The following is a 23,194-nucleotide window of genomic DNA, read 5'->3' on the forward strand; positions in this document are numbered from 1 at the left end:
TAATCCTTAGTTTCCTCATAAATGCAGTTTTGACTTATAAATTTGGCTCCGGGTCAAAGAAAATGTTAAATGAGCAGCCAAACAAGGAAAAACTATTCCAATTGATCTCTAGCCCCTATGGGCTCTTATTAAAGCTGTAATTCTGCCATTTCAAGGTATATTCTAGCCCTTCCAATATTCAGCAACAGACAAAACACTTATTATATACATATAAATTAAATGATTAAACTTTACAAAAGGCTCAATTAAAACAATACAAAATATCTCAAAATTTTCTTGCTAGCCCTGCCCTGGCTGCTCCAAATGCTTCTCCTCTGCCAAGAGTCGCAACTCCAAAAGTCTCTTTGTTGGAACCTAATGAAAAGTTACATTAATTTTTAAGCTAGACTAGAAGCTGCTATTTCCCATACTGTAATCGGAGAAGAAACCAAAAAACAGCTAGAGAAATTACTTGCTTATGAGAATGCATATCAGAAATGTCAAAGAGCTATAGCTGCAATTTGTCAGACTAGGATTATTATTGATTATTTGAAGGCTTGTCACAATCTAAGATCAGAAACTCAAAAGATGCAAATGCTGGTTGAAACAATGGCTGCTACCTTTAAAAAGGGAAATGAAAGATGCTTTAATTGTGGAGATAAAAACCGTTGAAAAAGGGACTGCCCTAAAAAGGCTAATAAAAAGCCTCAAAATATTTGCCCTTGCTGCCGTAGAGGAATGCACTGGGCCAAAGAGTTGTAAATTTAAATTTGATATTGATGGAAAACCTATTCCGGGAAACTCCAAACAGGGGACCCCCCAGGTCCCCTACAACAAAAACCAGGGGGCAAATTCTATCTTTTCCCTCAAACCCTCAACATCCGGCAGTGCTGCCATCGATATACCAGCCCTAAATGATTTTTCCCTTTACCCTCAAGCAGTCCCTACTAGAATGCCTACCAGACTTTTTGGACCCCTGCCCCCACAAACTTTTGGTCTTTTGCTTGGCCGATCTAGTCTGACTTCTAAAGGAATTACTGTTCACCCTGGAGTAATTGATTCAGATTATAAAGGAGAGATTCAAATTCTGATGTCATCTCAGATTCTATGGCAATTCAAAAAGGGGGACAAAATTGCTCAATTACTTCTTTTACCTTACATTTCTATTAATTCCTCTAATAATGTATGGACAGATGGGTTTGACAGTACAGATCAAAAACAATCTTTGTGAACATCATTAGTATCTGAGTATGCCCGACCAAATATAAATATCAAAATTAATAGTAAAAGATTTTCTGGTCTCCTCGACACTAGATCTGATATTACTGTTATTTCCAAACATTTATGGTGCAAATCCTGGCCTGTACAAAAGTCTCTTGCCACATTGCAGAAATTTTTCAAACTAAAGTAGAAGAAGTTTATCAAAGTGTTCAAATATACTCATGTGAGAGACCAAAAGGCCAACCTACAACATTAAGACCTTATGTGATAAATGCACCCTTAATCTAATAGGAAGGGACTTACTTATGCAATGGCAAACTCAGATATACATTCCACATTTTTCCTAGGGGCCACTGCTCATTTAACAAACAAAACAATTATTAAAATAACTGAGAAAATTTATGAGCCTATTTAGACAAAGCAATGGCCCCTTACGAAAGAAAAATTACAAGCTACTAAAGAACTTATAAACACACAATTAAAATGGAAACATATTGAAGAATCTTGCTCTTTTTGGAACTCTCCTATTTTTGTTATACAAAGGAAATATAACAAATGGTGTCTCTTAACAGAGTTTAAAAAAGTTAATTCTTTTATGAAACCTATGGGTGCATTGCAACCAGAGATCCCATCACCTATTACTATTCCTCAAAATTGGCACATTATTATTACTGATTCACAAGATTGTTTTTTTAATATGCCTTTACACCCTTTAGACCGGGAGAGACTAACTTTCTCTCTCCCTTATCCTAATCATATCGGGCCTCATAAAAGATTTCAGTAGACTATGTTACCTCAAGGTATGCTTAAAAGTCCTGCTACTGCTGCTGCTAAGTCACTTCAGTCGTGTCCTACTCTATGCGACCCCATAGATGTCAGCCCGCCAGGCTCCCCCATCCCTGGGATTCTCCAGACAAGAGTACTGAAATAGGGTGCCATTGCCGTCTCCATAATAGTCCTAGCATTTGTCAAAATTTTGTAGCCAAGGCTTTACGTCCTATGTGACAAAAATTCCCTCATGCATATATCATTAATAATATACTATAGCTACAAAAATGAGAAAGGATATTTTTGACACTGAATGGCTATGATATTCTTTAGACTCTGGTGAAAACTGATGAAAATAAAATCTTTTTTGAAATTGCAAAACCAGTTCTTCTTGCACGTGTAGTTAGGAAAAGGTTAACTTGTTAAAATTTTTTTTTTTTTTTTTCGGAACTCCAGTTCTGCCTGGGAAACAAAAATAGGCCTAAGAAAAAACCTTAAGTTAACTCTTATCATGTCCTTGGGATACACAGCCCACTCTATCTAGGACTCCAGCAATGAGCAAATTGGTGGAGCTCAAAATAAATAAATAAAACAAAGAGATATTTTAAATTTCAAAAGGAGAACTATATCTATGTATCTAAAATTATCTATTTCTCACTGTATGTATTTGTTTTTAGATAGTGTGGAGTTAATGAGCTCTATTTGGATTCAGCTTAACATGAACTGAAGGGTGTTCAATGTTGGGTATAATGTTTATTTAATTGTGAATGTGATGAGACAAGTGCTCGGGCCTGGTGCACTGGGAAGACCCAGAGGGATCGGGTGGAGAGGGAGGTGGGAGGGGGGACCGGGATGGGGAAAAAAAAAAGGTAACTCTATATATATATATATATATATTTATAGGTGAGATGAAAACTTTTAGATAAGCTCTATTAAAAAGAATTGTATTTTTGATAAAATGATCTATTCTCTATAATCTGGAGTGGTCTCTTGGGATCAGAGTGACTTAGGTTGCTAGAGTTGTGCTGAACTAAGTAGTAGAAGTTTGTTGAATGGCTGGGTCATTTCCAAATGAATTAGGATTTTAAAGCGTTAATTGCTGAACATTGGCTTACTCTTAAAAGGGGATTTTCTTGCAGAAGAGCTGAAGAGATTTTGAGCTGTTAATGAATATAAATATATATTTGTATGGAATGGATATATATATATATACAATATAATATGATTTGATAAATATGTTCAATGATCTATAAAATGCTAACATACAAGATATTTCATGGTTGCTATAGAAAAGTAAAATATATGCTTTTAATAAAAAATATAAAAAGTGGCAAAAAAATGATAAATACAAAAATAATTTTTTAACTGTTAAAACATTTATTATAAAATAAAGTGGTATTTACATAAGCTTTACTAGACTAGTTTTTCATTGTTGTTCTAGCTACAGAAAATGTTCTTTCTCCAAATTAAACCAAATTAGAAACAAAAGAAAAATTCTGGGAAAACAACATTTAACAGAATTAACTTTGGTCAGCAGATACATTCAGACTGCAAATATATTGGAAAATGCAGTTGAAATGCTTGGGTGGATCACAATGAAAACCACAAAGTATGATATGTTTATTTGAAATAAACATTGCATTTGTTTATTGTGCTATCATATTTTGTTTTGGCCTTTTAACTTTTAAAGATATTTAGTGCTAGAATTTTAAAAAGCTTATGACAAATGAAGGAAAATTTTATGGCAAATTGATGTAACTCATTATCCTGAACTTTCTTCCTCTTCCTTCTTACATGTCTTGATCAATACAAATTCTTTTCTAGGGGCAACACCTCTCTAAGGTAAGACTACACAACATGTTATAACCCACCTATCAACTTACTTCACGATAATGAGAACACCTAATTCTATAAAAACAGACAATGACTCTGCCTATATTTCTAAGCAGTTCAAACAATTTTTACATTCATTCTCTATTAAACAGATTACAGACATTCCTTATAGTCCACAAACACAAGACATGATTGGACAAACACATTACACACTGTAACTACAAATAAAAAATTAAATAAGAAAAAATACACAGGAACACTTTTGTCTTCCTTGTCCAGAACAAACTTTACTAGATTCTGGTGTAATGTAGTCTTTAAGCCTATAACTATTGTTGGTGTGACTTTATTTCTGTTTCCAATCTGTAAGATTCTTAAAGCAGGGCGAAAACGGCATAAAAAAAAAGACACCATTTCCCGAATGGATTATTTGTTCCTAAGAATATCAGAAATGTGGAATGTTTGCCTTCTTTTCAGGTCTGTCTTGAAAGTGTAGTCATCCTCTTTAACACACTGAACAGTGAGATTCAACAGTTGCTAAGCTGCATTTCTTTTTCAAGGACAAGGTCAAATATATTTGGATGTGAGCAACATTTCATTTGTCAAGTTGTTCTGCATCACCTTTTCAATAATTTCACTTAGGAAAAAATATTTAAATGGTTACTCCTAATCCTTTGCCCCAAATAACACAAACCACAGCCAAATACCAGTCCCAAACAGATTTCTGAATGATTTTTTTTCTTTTGAACTGAAATATTTCCTAAGAATGTTTTCATCATCATCGCTTTCCTTTCTTTTTATAACTATTGTTAATATAGCCTTATTTGTTTTAAACTTTTTAAACTTACCACAAAGAGATGTTTTGACAAAAAACAAAAAACAAACAAAAAAAGAAGTTTTGAAACATTAAAGGACACCTCCTTTCCTTTGCCCATTTGATATCAAGACGGGTTAACTAATCAATGGAAATCTAAGAAACTAATCTTACAGGGAAAGGATATGCTTCTATTTCTCCAGATGGATCCAACGAGCTCACATGACTTCCTCTTCAGAAGATTCAACCTAAGGGGGCCCCCAGCATTCAGACTAGAGATAAAACAGCAAAAAACCCAAAAAGAAAGAATTCCAATACAAGCCATGGCGACATTAAAAATTTCCAAAAAACGCCGCACTCGACGTCATCGACCTTATGATCTCCCTACTTGGGGACAGATAAAAACCCTTACTAATTAAACTGAAAACCTGATTTCTCAACAGGGAATGCCTCGGAATCCTGAAAATATTTTTCTTCGCTATGCTTGCTTTGCTTGCTTTTGCTTCCCCCGCTCAGGCTGACTTGATTGATCACACTTACTGGGCTTATATACCTAACCCCCCTTTTTTATTGTAGGTTGTAAAATGGACAGATATAGGACCAATCATATCCACTAATGAGTCAACACATATGCCTCCTCCTTAAAACTTGGAGGGGCCCTCTCATCCTGAAGAAAAAGAAAAACTAATATCTTTCTAGGTTATGAAATCCTTCCTTTGTGTATGGGCACAACAGAATTATGCATAAACGTTAGCTGACAAACTTAGGCCTCCCCCTGCCTCCAAAAGAGGACTTTCTGATGCTTCTTAGATTACTTACTGCCTTTTATTTGTCCATGAATAATGTTTATACTACTAAAACTTTAGGAAAAGAATTAAAAAAACATTATGCAAAGGGTTTACTAATAAGAACTTTAAATATATTCCTGTTCATTGGGACAAATGTCAGGCCAAACCAGGAAAATTAATGTTTATAGCTAATCATACAATTGTCAATTGGGGACCCCATAGTATGTGGTTATTGAACTGCTCAGATGATATTAACAATACTATGTATGATTATATTACTCAAGTAACATGGAAGGTTACTAATACTACAATGGAACATTACCATGACAGAGGACTTCTTGGCTAGCTTGATGATGGAATGGCCCCCACCTCGTCCTCGAATCATCCTTGATAAACAGATTGGGCCTAAACAATGGGACATCTGAAAACTTGCTGCAAACACCAAAGAACTTGGGACTTGGACCAGACATTTCACAGGGACCAATCATAGCTATAGCAATTATTTCTTTCACTATAATCAATCATATTTTATACAAGCCTATGTTCCACTTCCTTTTGTTGTAGCTATAGGAAATTTACAATTCAATAAGACTTTACGTTCTGTAACTTGCATAAATTGTAAATTATATACTTGTCTTAACTCCTCTATTTCCTTAAAAAATGACTCCCTTTTGATTCTTCAATCTCGACATAATCTATGGTTACCAATAAATCTCCAATGGCCCTGGGAAGAAGGTCCCAAGGCTAGACTTGCTTCCCAGTTATTTACTAAATTGCTCTAGTGATCTAAATGATTCATTGGATGGCTGATTTTTGGCATTATAGGATTAATAACTATTTGCACCATTGCTGCCATCACTAGCGTTACTTTACAAACCTCAATTCAAACACATAATTTTATCCAAAATTGGACTAAAGATGCTCATACTATGTGGGCCACTCAGGCTCAAATAGATGAGGATATTCAAAAAGAAATACAGGAACTGAGAACAGCCATCAAATGGGTTGGAGATCAATGAACAGATGTACAAAAACAGATGATGCTAAAATGTGATTGAAATTCTACTCAATTTCATGTTACTCCTGTTCATTTCTATAATAGTGGCTACAACTGGAAACAAATCAAGTTTCATTTTTAAAACATATATGATAATGCCTTTCTGAATGTACAGTTATTACAAAAAATATGTGAAACCTTTTCTAATAATCTGCCCTCTTCCACTAGTATGGGAACTTTAGCTAAACAATTAGCTGATCAATTATCTGGGCTAGACCCACATGGATGGTTTCAAAGCCTTACTCATAGCATTGGGTCTAGAACTATAATTTTGGTGATTGTCTTAACAATTATATTTGTTGTCTACTGTTGCCTTCATGCAAAGATTGTCAAAACTGAACAAACTCTGATGGTCAGAACTCTTCTTACAAATATTATAAATAAATAAGGGGGAATTGTCAGGGAATGTTTGATGGGAGGATTCCTACGTGCTGTCTCTCATGAGTCCTTTGTCCCTCTTCAAGCGGAACAGCACGCTGCTCCCAGGGACTGAGGTCATTGTGTGAGGCAGGCTTGGGTCTCCTTCAGTAAACATTCTCCTTAGGACAAAACTGCTTAGTCTCGTTCCCCTTTCTTGAGATATGGATTGTGTCCTGACCTTTTGACTAACATTACCCCTTGTTCACTTGGTAATGGTTGCTGTAAGTTTGGTTTTCTGATTTCTATCATTCCCGAAAAAAGTTTCTTGTACCACAGCATATATATACTCATAGAAAATCATTAAAGCACCTTTGCTCCATTAGAGCTTAGGTCCCCGGGTCTTTTTTTCTCTCTCTCTCTCTCTCTCTCTCTCTCTCTCTCTCTCTCTTTTTCTGGCTGACTCTCTGGAGCGTGGAGACCCGTCGTGCTCAATTTTCTGCCCGGGCTTCTAAGACCCCCCTCGAGAGGGCGCCTGGTGCCTTCGTGAGTGATGCAAGCCCTGTGTCAAGGACTTTATTGGTCCTTTGCGTAAACCAAGGGATATCAGCCTCCTTCTCTCTTTTACTTTCTGATCGCCAACTCCGTACCACAAGGTTCCGGTTCATTAAAGGACCCCAACATAATGTGATAACTACAATGGTGTGAAGTCATAAAGAGTGGATGTGACATTATGTATAGTGCATAAGATGGCATACATAAAGTGGGTGTGATGTCATGTATACAGTTGGTCTGAGATCATCAATAGAGTTGTTGTGATGACACAGATACAGTGGATGCAATGTCAGATATAGTGGGAGTGATGTCATGAGTACAGTGCATGTGATGTCATAAATAATGTGGTGTCGTGTCCTGAAATGTGGATGTGATGCCTTATATAGTGTTTATGATGTTATGTAAACAGGGTTGTGATGTCATACATACAAAGGGTGTGATATCATGGAAAGATTGGGTGTGAGACACAGATTCAGTGGCTATGATGTTGTATACAATGGATAAGATGTCATCATATATAGCGGATGAGATCTCATAAATACAGTTGGTGTGATATCATCAATAGAGTGGGTGTGATGACACAGATTAGTGGTTGTGATGTCACATGTGTAGTGTATATGTTGCCCTATATACTGGATGTAGTTTCATATATAGAGGTTGTGATGTCATAAGTACAGTAGTCTGAAGACTCAAGGTGTGGATGTGATGTTATATATAGTGCATATGATGTCACACATATTGTTGGTTTGATGGCATACAAAAGTGGGTGTGATGATAACAATACAGTGGGTGTGATGACACAGATTACTGGCTGTGATGTCACATGTATAGTGTATATGTTGCCCTGCATACTGGATGTGGTTTCATAAATAGAGGTTGTGCTGTCATAAGTACAGTAGTGTGATGACAAAAGCAGTGGATGTGATGTTATATATAGTGCATATGATGTCACACGTATAGTGGGTGTGATGTCATAGCAAAGTGGGTGTGATATCAGTGGAGAGGCTGTGATGACAAAGATAGAGTGGGTGCGATGTCTGATACAGTGGGTGGTGATGGCATGCCTGAAGTGGATGTGACATCATAAATACGGTGGTTTGGTGTGATAGAGTGGATGTGATGTCATCTATAGTGCAAATGATGTCATACATATGCCGAGTGTGGTGTCATCAACACACAGTGTTGTGATGTCATACATAAGTGGGTATGATGTCATAAATAGAGTGGATATGAGGTCACAGATATACTGGGTGTGATATCATACATATATTGGCTGTGATATTCGATAGAGCGGGTGTGATGACACAGATACAGTGCACGTGAGGTCAGATATAGTGGATATGATGTCATATATGGTGGACTTGAAGTCATAAATAAAGTGGTGTGATGTCATAAAGAGTGATGTGATGTCATATGTATTACATATGATTTCATATATTTAGTGGAGATGATGTCATACATACACTGGGTTTGATGAAATTGATACATTCGGTGTGATGACACAGATACAGTGGGTGTGATATCAGACATAGTGGCTGTGAAGTTACACAATGGTTGTGTTGTCATAACACTGTGTGTGATGCCATATAAAGTGGATATGTCATAAACATAGAGTGTGTGATGTCATAGATACAGTCATTGTGTGATGTCACATATATAGTGAATGTGATATCATACACAGTAGATGACATGTCATATATAGTGCGTGTGATGTCATGAATACAGTGCGTGTGATGTCATGAATACTAAGGATTATTGTAATAAAGTGTGCATATAATGTCATGTATTGTGCATATGATGGCATATATATGACACCTGTATGCTTACATAGTTTGTGTGATGTTTTCCACAGTGTTGATGTGATGACATATACAGTGATGTGATGGCAGATAGAATGGGTTTCACTCAGATATAGAGCTTGTGTTGTCATACACACAGTGTGTGTGACATCATATATATTGCATATGATGTCATAAACATAGTGGGTGCCATGACATACAAACAATGGTATGATGTCATCAAGAGTCGATGTGATGTCATATAAAGTGATATCATGAGTGCAGTGCATGTGATGTCATAAATAATGTGGTGTGATGTCATAAAATATGGATGTGATGCCTTATATAATGTTTATGATATTATACATATAGTGGGTTTGAGGTCATACATACAAAGGGTGTGATATCATCGAAAGTGTGGGTGTGATGACACAGATCCAGTGGCTATCATGTCGTATACAATGGATATGATGTCGTCTTACATAGCGCATGAGATCTCATAAATACAGTTGGTGTGATATCCTCAATACAGTGGATGTGATGACCCAGATACAGTGGATACGATGTCAAATAGAGTGGGTGTGATGTCTTAAAAATGGTGGTTTGATGTCATAATGTGAGGATGTGATTTCTTCTATAGTGCAATAGATGCCATACATATGGCGAGTGTGATGTCATACAAAGAGTGGGTGTGATGATGTCAGTACAAGTGGGTGTGATGAAACAGATTAGTGGTTGTGATGTCACATGTGTAGTGTATATGTTGCCCTCTATACTGGATGTAGTTTCATATATAGAGGTTGTGATGTCATAAGTACAGTAGTGTGATGAATAAGCAGTGGATGTGATGTTATATATAGTGCATATGATGTCACACATATAGTGGGTGTGATGTCATACAAAAGTGGGTGTGATATCAGTGGAGAGATTGTGATGACAAAGATACAGTGGGTGTGATGTCTGATACAGTGGGTGTGATGTCATGCCTGAAGTGGATGTGACATCATAAAATATGTGGTTTGCTGTGATAGAGCGGATGTGATGTCATCTATAGTGCAAATGATGTCATACATATGCCGAGTGTGGTGTCATCAACACCGAGGGTTGTGATGTCATACATAGTGGGTATCATGTCACAAATATAGTGGATAGGAGGTCACACGTATACTGGATGTGATATCATACATATATTGGCTGAGATATCATCGATAGAGTGGGTGTGATGACACAGATACATTGGACGTGAGGTCAGATATAGTGGACTTGAAGTCATAAATAAAGTGATGTGATGTCATAAAGAGTGTGTGAGATGTCAGACATAGTGGTTGTGTTGTCATGTGTGTGATGTCATATATAGTGCGTGTGATGTCATGAATGCAGTGGATGTAATGTGATGACGACAATGGTGTGAAGTCATCAAGAGTGGATGTGATGTCATATATAGTGCATATGATGTCATACATATAGTGGCTGTGATGTCATACATACACTGGGTTTGATAAAATTGATACATTGGGTGTGATGACACAGATACAGTGGGTGTGATGTCAGACATAGTGGCTGTGAAGTTACACAATGGTTGTGTTGTCATAAAACTGTGTGTGATGCCATATAAAGTAGATATATTGTAAACATAGAGTGGGTGATGTCATAGATACAGTCATTGTGCGATGTCACACATATAGTGAATGTGATATACATAGTAGTTGACATGTCATAAATAGTGCAGTGCATGTGATGTCATAAATACTAAGGATTGTTGTCATAAAGTGTGGATATGATGTCATGTATAGTGCATAGGATGGCATACATATGCCACCTGTGATGTCTTACATAGTTGGTGTGATGTCTTCGACAGAGTGGGTGTGATGACATATACAGTGGGTGTGATGGCAGAGAGAATGGGTTTCAAGTCAGATATAGAACTTGTGTTGTCATCTACACAGTGTGGGTGAGATCATATATAGTGGATATGATGTCATAAACATAGTGGTTGCCATGACATACAAACAATGGTATGATGTCATCAAGAGTGGATGTAATGTCATATACAGTGCCTATTGTGTCCTACATGCTGTGGGTGTGATTTCATACATACATAGGGTTTCATACATCAATCAAGTTGGTGTGATTACACAGATACAGTAGGTGTGATGTCGGATACAGTGGTTGTGTTGTCATTCATACACCATGTGAAATGTCATATACACTGAGTATGATGTCATAAACATAGTAGGTGTGTTGTTATAGATACAGTGGCTGTGATGTCACAAGTATAGTGTATGTGATGTCATATACAGTGCGTGTGATTTCATGAATAGAGTGGATGTGATGTCATGAATACCGTCTCGTGATGTCATAAAGAGTGGGTGTGATGTCACATAGAATTCATATGATGTCATACATATAGTGGGTTTGATGTCACACATATAGTAGGTGTGGTATAATCAATATACTCAGTAATGACCCAGGTACAGTGGATGCGATGTCAGATATACTGGGTTGATGACATGAGAACAGTGGGTGTGATGTCATAGAGTGGTGTGATATCATACAGAGTGGATGTGATGTCATATGTAGTTCATAAGATGTCATAGATATTGTGGCTGTGGTATCATACATACAATGGGGGTTATATGATCGATAATCTGTGTGTGATGACACAGGTACAGTGGATGTGCTGTCAGATATAAAGGGTGTGATGTGAGATAGAGTAGCTTTGATGTCATGAATAGAGTGTTGTGATGTCATAAATCATGGGTGTGATGTCGCATATAGTGCATATTGTGCCATACATATAGTAGGTGTGATGTAATACATACAGAGTGTGTTATATCATCGAACGAGTGGGTGTGATGACACAGATACAGATATGGAGGGTATGATGTCAGATATAGTGGTTGTATTGTCTTAACACAGTGTGTTTGATGTCAAATATAGTGGATATGAATTCACAGACATAGTGGGTGTGATGTTACAGATGGAGTGGCTGTGATGTCACAGGTATAGGGGATGAGATGTCATAAACCGTGGATGTGATGTCATATATAGGAGATCTGATGGCATGAATGCAGTGTTTGTGATGTCATAAATACTGAGCATTGATGTCATAAAGTGTGAATGTGATGTCATGTAGAATGTGTATGATGTCATATGTATGCCAAGTGTGATGACTTCCATACTTTGTGATGTCATCGATACAGAGTGTGTGATGACAGAGATATAGTGGCTGTGATGTCAAATATAGTGGGTGAGATGTCAGGTATAGATGTTGTGTTGTCATGAAAGCAGTATGAGTGATATCATATATATTGGATATGATGTCATAAATATACTGGGTGTGTGATGTCATTCATTTAGTTGTCTGATGTCATAAAGAGTTCATGTGATGTCATGCATACTGAATATGATGTCATACATATAGTGTGTGTGATGTCATCCAGAGAGTGGGTGTGGTATAATTGATACACTGGGTTTGATGACACAGATACAGTGGATGCAGTGTCAGATATAGTGGGTGAGATGGCAGATATAACGTTTGTGTTGTCTTGTGTGTGATGTCATATATAGTGTGTGTGATATCATGAATTCAGTGGATGTAATGTGATGACTACAATGGTGTGAAATCATAAAGAGTGGATGTGACGTTATGTATAGTGCATAAGATGTCATACATAAACTGGGTGTGATGTCATATATACAGTTGTTCAGAGATCATCAATAGAGTGGTTGTGATGACACAGATACAGTGGATGCAATGTCAGATATAGTGGGAGTGATATCATGAGTACAGTGCATTTGCTGTCATAAGTAATGTGGTGTGATCTCATAAAATGTGGATGTGATGCCTTATAGAGTGTATATGATGTTAAACATATAGTTGGTGTGATGTCATACATAAAGGGTGTGATATCATCAAAAGAGTGGGTGTGATGACACAGATACAGTGGATGTCATGTTTTATACAATGGATATGATGTCGTCATATATAGTCGATGAGATCTCATAAATACAGATGGTATGATATCATCAATACAGTGGATGTGATGACACAGATACCGTGGATATGATGTCAAATATACTGGGTGTGATGTCATAAAAACGGTGGTTTGATGTCATAAAGTGAGGATGTGATGTCTTGTATAGTGCAAAAGATGCCATATATATGGCGAGTGTGATGTCATACAATGAGTGGGTGTGATGTTGTCAATACAGTCGTTGTGATGACACAGATTAGTGGTTGTGATGTCACATGTGTAGTGTATATGTTGCCCTATATACTGGATGTAGTTTCATATATAGAGGTTGTGATGTCATAAGTACAGTAGTGTGATGACATAAGGAGTGGATGTGATGTTGTATATAGTGCATATGATGTCACACATATAGTGGGGGTGTGATGTCATTCAAAAGTGGGTGTGATATCAGTGGAGAGGTTGTGATGACAAAGATACAGTGGGTGCGATGTCTGATACAGTGGGTGTGATGTCATGCCTGAAGTGGATGTGACATATCAAAATACTGTGGTTTGGTGTGATAGAGTGGATGTGATGTCATCTGTAGTGCAAATGATGTCATACATATGCTGAGTGTGGTGTCATCAACACACAGTGTTGTGATGTCATACATAGTGGTATGATGTCATAAATATAGTGGATATGATGTCACACGTATACTGGATGTGATATCATACATATATTGGCTGTGATATCATCGATAGAGTGGGTGTGATGACACAGATACAGTGGACGTGAGGTCAGATATAGTGGATGTGATGTCATATAGAGTGGACGTGATGTCATAAATAAAGTGGTGTGATGTCATAAAAAGTGGATGTGATGTCATAGGCAGTGCATATGATGTCATACATATAGTGGCTGTGATGTCATACATATAGTGGAGGTGATGTCATACATACACTGGGTTTGATAAAATTGATACATTGGGTGTGATGACACAGATAGGCCTTTGACTAGATGGGCCTTTGTCGGCAAGTGATGTCTCTGCTTTTTAATATGTTATCAAGTTTGGTCATAGCTTTTCTTTTCTTCCAAGGAGCAAGTGTCTTTTAGTTTCATGGCTGCAGTCACTGTCTGCAGTGATTTTGGAGCCCAATAAACTAAAATCTGTTGCTGTTTCCATTTTTTCCCCCTCATTTATTTGCCAAAAGTGATGGGATTGGATGCCATGACCATAGTTCCACTCAGTGACATTAAGCCAATTCACAAGCTTGGGAAGCCACCCCCTGTATCTTCTTATGACATGTTCCCATAAGTCGTAAAGGACATCTTCTTTTCCCCATTAATTCTTCCATTAAGAAGTCACTCCTGATTCCCACCTCCTCCATCCCCACCCTCATCTCCGGTCAAGGACTAATCGGCTTTCAGTCTTGATGGACTGGCTTTTTTGGGACATCTCCTTTCAATGGAATCACACCATATCTGTCCTTTTGTGTGTGGCTCATTTCAATTCAATGGTGATTTCCCAACTGATTCATGTTGTAACATTCCTTTCCTTGTCTGCATATTCTTCCATTTCATGGAGAGTTCACCTTAACAATTATCCCTTCTTCTGTCCCCTGAAAATTGGGTTGTTTCCCCCTTTGGCTGTTTTGAATAATGCTACTCTGAATATATAGTCCCTGGGTTTTCCTAATGCCTGCTTTAAAAGTTGTTTTTTTTTCTTTTTTGGGGGGGAGGGTGTTTTATTTCTAAGAGTGGAATCACTACATCTGGCAGTAATCCTATGTTGAAGCTTTGGAGGAAGCTCCAGACCGTTTTCAACATCCACTGTTTGATTTTAAATTCCCCCAGTGTAGCATCACCAACTCAGTGGACCTGAATTTGAGCAAACTCGGGAGCTAGTGGAGGACAGAGGAGCCTGGCATGCTACAGTCCATGGGGTTACAGAGTTGGACATGACTTAAAAGACTGAACAGCAGAAACAATGGTGCGTAAGGCGTCCAGTTTCTCTAGATTCTCAACAACACTTGTTATTTTCCTGTGTCTAAATTTTAGACATCCTTCTTGTTGTTCAGTCACTAAGTCATGCTCGACTATGTGCGACCCTATGGACTGCAGCAACCCAGGCTTCCCTGTCCTCCACTATCTCCTGCAGTTTGCTCAAACTCCTGTCCATTGAGTCAGTGATGCCATTCATTTATCTCATCCTCTGTCACGCCCTTCTCCTCTTGCCCTCAATCTTGCCCAGCATCAGGATCTTTTCCAATGAGTCAGTTCTTTGTATTAGGTGGCCAAAGTATTGGAGTTTCAACTTCAGCATCAGTCCTTCCAATGAATATTCAGGGTTGATTTCCTTTAGGACTGACTGGTTTGATTTCCTTGCAGTTCAAGGGACTCTCGAGTCTTCTCTAGTGCCATAGTTTGAAAGCATCAATTCTTTGGCCCTTAGCCTTCATTATGGTCCAAATCTCACATCTGTATGTGACTACTGGGTTAACCATAGCTTTGACAATATGAACCTTGGTCAGCAAAGTGATACTCTACCTTTTATATATGCTGTCTAGGTTTGTTTAGTTTTCCTTCCAGTGAGCAAGCGACTCTTAATCATGACTGCAGTAACTGTCCATGGTGACTTTGGAGCCCAAGAAAATAAAATCTATCACTGTTTCCAACTTTTCCCCATCTATTTGCCATGAAGTGATAGGACCGGATGCCATGATCGTTTTTTTTTTTTTTTTAATGTTGAGTTTCAAGCCAGCTCTTTCACTCTCTTCTTTCACCCTCATCAAGAGTCTCTTAGTTCCTCTTGCTTTTTGTCATTAAGGTAATATCATCTGCATACCTGAGGTTGTTGATATTTCTTCCTGCAATCTTGATTCCAGCTTGTGTGTCATCCAGCTCAGCATTTCGCATGATGTACTCTGCATATAATTTAAATAAGCAGCGGGACAATATGCAGCTTTGTGATACTTGTTACCCATTTTTGAAGCAATCTGTTGTTCCATGTCTGGTTCTAACTTTTGCTTCTTGTACTGCATACAAGGTTTCTCAGGAGACAGGTAAGGTGGTCTGGTATTCCTATCTCTTAAAGAATTTTCCACAGTTTGTTATGATCCACATAGTCAAAAGCTTTAGTGTAGTCATTGAAGCAGATTTTTTTTTTAATTCCCTTGCTTTTTCTGTGATCCAATGGATGTTGGCAATTTTTCCTCTGGTTTCTCTGCCTTGTCTAAATCTAACTTGCACATCTGGAAGTTTTGGGGTGACGGATGGTTGAACCTAGCTCGAAGGATTTTGGTGTTGCTTTACTAGCATGTGAAATGTGTGCAACTGTATGATAGTTGGAACATTGTTTGACATTGCCTTTCTTTGATATTGGAATAAAAACTGACCTTTTCCAGTCCTGTGGCCACTGCTGAGTCTTCAATAGGATTTTATCTTTACCTATGTGGTTAACTTTTCTCTTATTCTTTATTTCTGCATATGATTTTGAGTACTGTCTAGTGTCTTTTAATTTTAACTTGAAGTTCATTTTAACCCTTTAGTCTCTCTGGTATGGTAGTTTTAATAGTTATGAAGTTTGTCAGGTTTTTTTGGTGTGTGTGTCTTGGGTTTTTGTTTATTTGTTTTGCTTTGTTTGAATGTGGATGTGTCTTGATTTCCCTGGTCATGTTTAATAGAAACCCTGGCTGACAGGTTTTCTTTTTACCTTCATCATTCAAGGTATATCAGTCATTCATTCACTGCTTTCTGGCCTCCATGGTTTGTGAAGAGAAGTTGGCTATTAATCATATTGATGATCCATTGTACTTTATGAGTTTATTGTTTTGCAAATCCAGTAGTCACTTGAGTGACACTACAGTGAGTCAGGTTCAAGACAATGCACTAGTCTGTAGTGAATTCTGCTAAAATTAACTGAAAAGCCATGGAGGGATAGTTTAGTAATATCCCATGCTGGAAAATATTTATTTTTTACTCGGAAAAAAATGGGATCTAAAGGGGATTTACCATATGGTAGGAATTTAGGGGGGCATGTGGGCATCATTTGAGAGGTGAAGAATTTACAGTTGAAAAGGTTTTTGAGAAATGACCATTTGGGTGTAATGGAGATTTCTGTGGTTAGAACCTAACGGAGTCTGCATGTAATTTGAGTCCTGGATCCTGGACATCACTTGGTATTCTTCTGCTTTCTCTTTGGGAATGTCTGGAAGCAATGCTGGCATAGGCTAACAGTGATGAGGAAAGGAAAGGAAACAACACTGGCAAGGCATCTAGCACTCTGCCTGCCATATAGTCCCACCCAGTAAGTGTCAGTGATCATGACAGTGTCAATGCAAGTTTGTGTGAAGGATTTTTATCCAGGCCAGGGTGGGATTTCTGGCCCAGTCATTAGGGTCAGATGAATGCATTGCCCTTAGCTGACAAGGGACACAGTTTCTAAGTTAACATTGATGTTTGCTTACTCATTTTCTTTGAAAGTGTGTACTTTAAAATTATTTTAAAACATGCCATAAAGTATACAAATCATGACTGTCAGGTCAAAAATTCGAAAGTAATGTTTAAACAGTACTCAGCCAAAAGCATTTAAGAAAGAAATAGCACCAATACCACACACCTCCTCAGAGAGCAGAGAAAGCAGAGGAACAGGGTCTAACTCATCCCAGGTGATCAAGACAGTGATGCCACTGAAGCTTGGCTCAGTTATCACAAGAAGAAAACCACATGTCAATCTCCTCCATGAAAATCCCAAACACAACACTAGCACCCCGAGTCAAGGGATCTCCTGAAAAACCTAACCCTTGACGATGAAGCTGGACCCTCTCCAGAAAGGTAAGGTTGGCCCAACAGTGGGAAATCGGTGCTCTTCACCATTTCAGCAGGACCAGAAATAGAAACAGCATGATCATCTCAATAGATCTCTGCTTCTTCAGCAAAGATTTTAATGACATTTTTCAAACATAAAAAAATCCAGGAGAACAGCACAGTGAATTCCCATTGAACAATGGGTTAGGTACAGTTGTATCATTTCATTCTCCTTTGTTGATATATTTTAAAGTAAATCCCAGACTCTTCCCTCCTCGTTTCTGTTTCTTCTCTTTCTTCACACACTCCCCCCACCCCAAGTTGCCAAATACCTGGTGCGAATCAGTTAAAACATTGTTCTCCATTTGTTGTTTATTCAAGAGTTTTGCACATGTACTTAGTGTGTGCTGTCCCCTAAGCTAGGCTGGGGACACAGTAGTTTGTACAACTCACAGGCTGTCATTCCACATTGGGTTAGGAGCACCTGCTCTATTCTCCCGTATGTCCCTGTGCTTCTAGCTGTAATAAGACAGTTTGCACAACGTTTTCTTTATGTGGGGATGGGTCCTGGCTCACATCCCCCAGAGAGGAAGAAGAAGCTTCCTCTCTGGCTCCAATCTAGAACATTCCGGTGGGGTGAGGTACCACGACAGGCTCAGGCTGGGACTATGCCCAACTCTGCCTCTGGTGGGGACTGCAGATGGAGATTTTTCAGCAGAAGTGGGTCAGGGTACTGGGTTGACAAAATACTCCACTCTAGATTTACAGAAAACACATTAAGTGCCCATGGGAGACCAAAGCCCTGAAGTAATTAATTACTGAAGTTGGCATGCTGCCACACTTGAAAGCAACTGCAGAACGTCATCAGAATGAATATATTTGACATGAATATGATGAACCTGTGGCTCTGTTTTTACATGAAACTTTTGTAATTGGACGGATTTCATTATTCAGAGGCTCCAAAGAAAGGTCTGCCAAGCACTTAGTCCGGTAGCGACTCTATAGTAAAGTTGCTCCAAGACCAGCAGTGATCATGGTTCACCAGTGACCCTCAGGTTATATTCATGATCTTAGAGCTGCTCATCCTCCACTGCGGGCCCCAGCTCTAGCCACACCCTTTGTCAGCCACATCACATTTCCCACAGGTGCCATGCACTTCTCTTCCCCGATACTCTTGCAGATGACGCTCTTATTGCTTGGACCATCTTTCCCCGTCCTCACTCACCTGTGAAACTTCTACTGATGTGTCAGGATCCATCACCAACATTTCACGCACTGAGAAATTCTCTAAGAGCTGACCTCTGGTCTTGAGTTCTTTGAGGGTGTGGATGAGGAAAGAAAGCATGTAATATTTAGGTTGTCCAATGGCCTCAATAAGATTCTGCATCCCAGGCTGCCAAAAAAAAAAAAAGCAAGTGTTTTGTCATGGATACAGGGAATTAGAGGGAGAAAATGGACAAGACTCTCTATGGACAAGTATCAACAATATGCCCTCCTAAGGACTAACCCTGCAACAAATTGTGAAATGGTGGTGCATCTGTTCCACATTCCCTATAGATTGTCTGTTGGAGCACAATCTCCAGATTTTTTCAGGTTATTATATGTTTTTTTTTTTCAATAGTAAAAGGCCAGGATGAAGGGGAGCAATCTTAAGAGAGCTTTAGCATGAATAAAGATGTGAAATGATACTCTTTAAGAAAGGTCACTGCAGAAAAATGTGACTCAATTACGTGATGACAGAATGAGCAGTTTAGTGGTGCAGGAAGGGATCTGAGAATCAACCATCCCTCACTCAACACACTGGTGTTCTCACACGGGTTAATGAAACACTGAAGGCCACGAGAAAGAGAGTTATTCAAAGTGAACAATTAGTTAACGGCATCTTGTTACTTGAACTAACTCAGTTCTCGATTAGGCAGTGTGAAAGTGTGATCAGAATCAATAAAATCTTGAAGCCTTTGTTTGCCAATCTTTGATGAAAGAAGGAAAATGCATGAGCAAGCAGATAACTGAGGGAGGTAGAAAAGTTAAATTGATGTAGGGAGACTCAATATCTCTATCTGTAACAGTCTATATAACTGTATCTTTCTATTTACATCTGCACCTCTGTGTAGGCACCTGTCTATCTGTCTCTACATGCAGAGAGAAGGATGAAAGCAAGTAATACCACCAATTTGAAATGGCATATTATGCCTGAGTAGTGGACTTAGGGGTGAATTCCATTTCCTTCATAAAGCATATTTGTTATCAATTTTATTACACTCAAGATTTATTATTTCTACAATTGGACCAAAGAGTTCACATTAGAAGTTAGGTTAAATTAGAGTACCCCATCATAGATTATCAGGGGAATGTAGAATGCTTCTCCTTAGCTAACTTCTGGAAGGCTACCTTTGAACATTTGTTAAGTGTTGTTGGTACACTGTAAGAAGTAAGAACGTTGGTGTGATGGTCTATAGATAAAAAGATTCACCCAACACCTGAATTCTCATGTTGTTGGGTGAGAAGTGAAAGGCGTCAATGTAATTCACCCCTAAACCTTTGGCACAGAAGGTTCTAATTTGGAGCTAGGAAAGTCAGAAGAGGATATAACTTAATCTTGGTTGTTGGTCGGGCAGATACTCCATTCTTATCTTTTGTTCTTTGTTTTCTTTGTGTGTGTGTGTGTTTTATTTTTTTTCTTTTCCCCTCGTTTTTGATCCTTTCTTAGCATCCCTGGACTCTAATTGGGAAACTAAGACACTAGTGTCAGGAAGCCAGCAGGTGGAGATGTTGAGCTGCCTTTGTGAATGTCAGCCAGACCCTCCTTCACAAATACAGTGGTTCCAACTTTAGTGGGGTTGAGAGCAACCTGGAGAATGCATTTAAAATGTAGCTTCCCAGTGCCCACCTGCGGAGTTGTTTCTGTGGGCCTTGCATAAGGCCAAGGAGACTGGATTATTTATTTATTTGACTGTGCCGGGCCTCTGTTACAGCAATATTCCTTGAGGCATGTGAGATCCTTAGCTGGGGCATGTGAGTTCTCAGTTGTGACATATGAGAACTAGTTCCCTGATTAGGGATTGAACCTGGGCCTACTGCATTAGGAGCACAGAGTCTTAGCCACCAGACCACCAGGGAAGTCCCTGGGCGTCTGGATTTTAACATACCCACTAACCTGTAATCCTGAGGCAGGCTGGTGCATGCTCCACACCTTGAGAAACTCTGATGTAAATGGCAATTGTACCCTGGCGGGAATATATGGAAATGTAAGAGAAAGGGTATAAGTCGAGAAGGGAGCAGAGTGAAGGCGAGTTCTGGAGAGGCCCACCATGTAACTTCCCACTAGTGTCAGGGGAGGCAGAGGTAGCAAAGTTACTGAGAAGTGGCCAGATGGACAAGAGGATAACCAGAGAATATGTACTTATGGAAGCCAAAGGAACACAGGAAGAGGGCAAAGAAAAGCAAAAGGCAGTTTGTGGTGATGAATGCTGCTGCAAATCAAAAGAGATGAGGACCAAATCCACTCGATTTAGCCACACAGAGGTCACTGGCAGCTTTCAGGTGAATGCCATTTGAAGAGTTGTGGGAGTTCATGTTGTGCTGGCTTACAGTAGGTCACAGAGCACATGGGAGGGGAGGAAATTGAGGCAACAAGCATACACAAGTCTTGATAGACCTTTGACTGCTAAGAGAAGGAGAGTGGGGGTGGGGTGGTTTGATTGAAAATAGAGCCAAGAGGTTCTCCTTTGAGTTGAAGGAGATTTGAATACGTGCAAAGGTTAGTGGGAGTGGTGGGAAAAAGAAAGAGAGGCTCGAGATAGAGGATGGAGAGACACCGTGGATAAAAGAGTGGATACTGCAAGGTTCCTGGAAGACAGGAGGCCATGTGCCCTAGAACAGAGGGGTGAGGCCCTCTCTCCTCAGACAGGGGGACAGTTTGGGACAGGTGCAGGTGGCCTGTAGGTTTGAGGGCAATAGGTGCTGGGGTTTCCATCTGAACCATTTTTTCTCAGAAAAATAGGGAGAGAGTGAGTTGCTGAGCATGGCAGGGGAGTTGTGAGGGTAAGGAGCAGGATTAAAGGTGGAGCAGAGTGGAAAACGTCGAAAATGGCAAGTTGAGAAAGTGGGTTGACCAGATGCAAATGGGATAAGTGGGGAGGAATTTGTGGGCCTGGTTGAGGCTGTCAGTCATCAATCCAAGGTGCTAATTCTTGGCCATCTTAGGTAATTTTCTCCACCATGGCAGGGGCCAGCAAAAGTAAAGAGAGTCAGGTTTTCAGAAAAATAGGATTTCACCCGACAAAGGCAGGGGCATCCCAGGAGGTTATAGGGAAGGAACTGACTGAGATGCTGGACCTTCACTCATGAGACGCTAGGAGGATTTGTGGACATAGGAAAGAAAAAGGGCCAGTGGAGTGGGTGTTCTGATGAGGCTGGTAAATGGATGCGGTGGTGGAACTGGAAGGATAGGAGGCAGTGGTTCAAGTGCATGATATAAGAAGGGCAGATTTTTAAGACAGAGCAACTTTGGGTGAGGCCCTCGAAGTTGATGTAGTTTAAACAGAGTGCAGGAGCAGGTCATTTTAGATGAGGACACTTAAGGAACCAAGATGCCAGAGAATACACACCGAAATTGGGGTGAGAACAAGTTCCAAAGTGCTGAGTGAGTGAACACACACACACACACACACACACACACACACACACAGGTGACTTACAGACAGACAGATGGGAAGGCTGCTTCAGAGGTCTTCTTTGAAGATTAACTTTGCAAATTACAATTTTGGAACTTTTAAATCCAATTGTTATATTGGACACTTGTTAAAATATCAGTTAGCTGTGTATCATCTTGTCTCTTGTTAGGACCTTTCAACATCATCCAGATGTTAGTTCTCCCTGAGATAACTTACAGATTTAATGCAATCCCATACAAATGCCAGCAAGTTCTTCCCTCTCCTCCCAGAGATATCAAAATGATAGAATAGAAAAAAAGCAAGAAAACTACAAAAACAACCAAAGGGAAGAGCTTTACGTGAGAACAAGCTAACCACATATTACAGGATAGCCCAAAGTCTCTATAATTAAAACAGTGTGGCCTTGGACCACAAATAGACAGAATAACCAATGGAATGTAATGGGAAGCACAGACTAGACCAAATAACACACAGAAATCTATGGTATGATAAAGGTGGAATTTGAATCAGTGTGTGCAAAGATGTACATTTTTCTAAATGATATGATTGTGAGGAAAGTATACACTATTAGTGAATATGTCAAATCTGAATGTCCACATGAAGGGA

The sequence above is a fragment of the Odocoileus virginianus genome, unplaced genomic scaffold, assembly GCF_023699985.2.
Source record: "Odocoileus virginianus isolate 20LAN1187 ecotype Illinois unplaced genomic scaffold, Ovbor_1.2 Unplaced_Scaffold_34, whole genome shotgun sequence".
NCBI classification, from domain to species: Eukaryota; Metazoa; Chordata; class Mammalia; order Artiodactyla; family Cervidae; genus Odocoileus; species Odocoileus virginianus.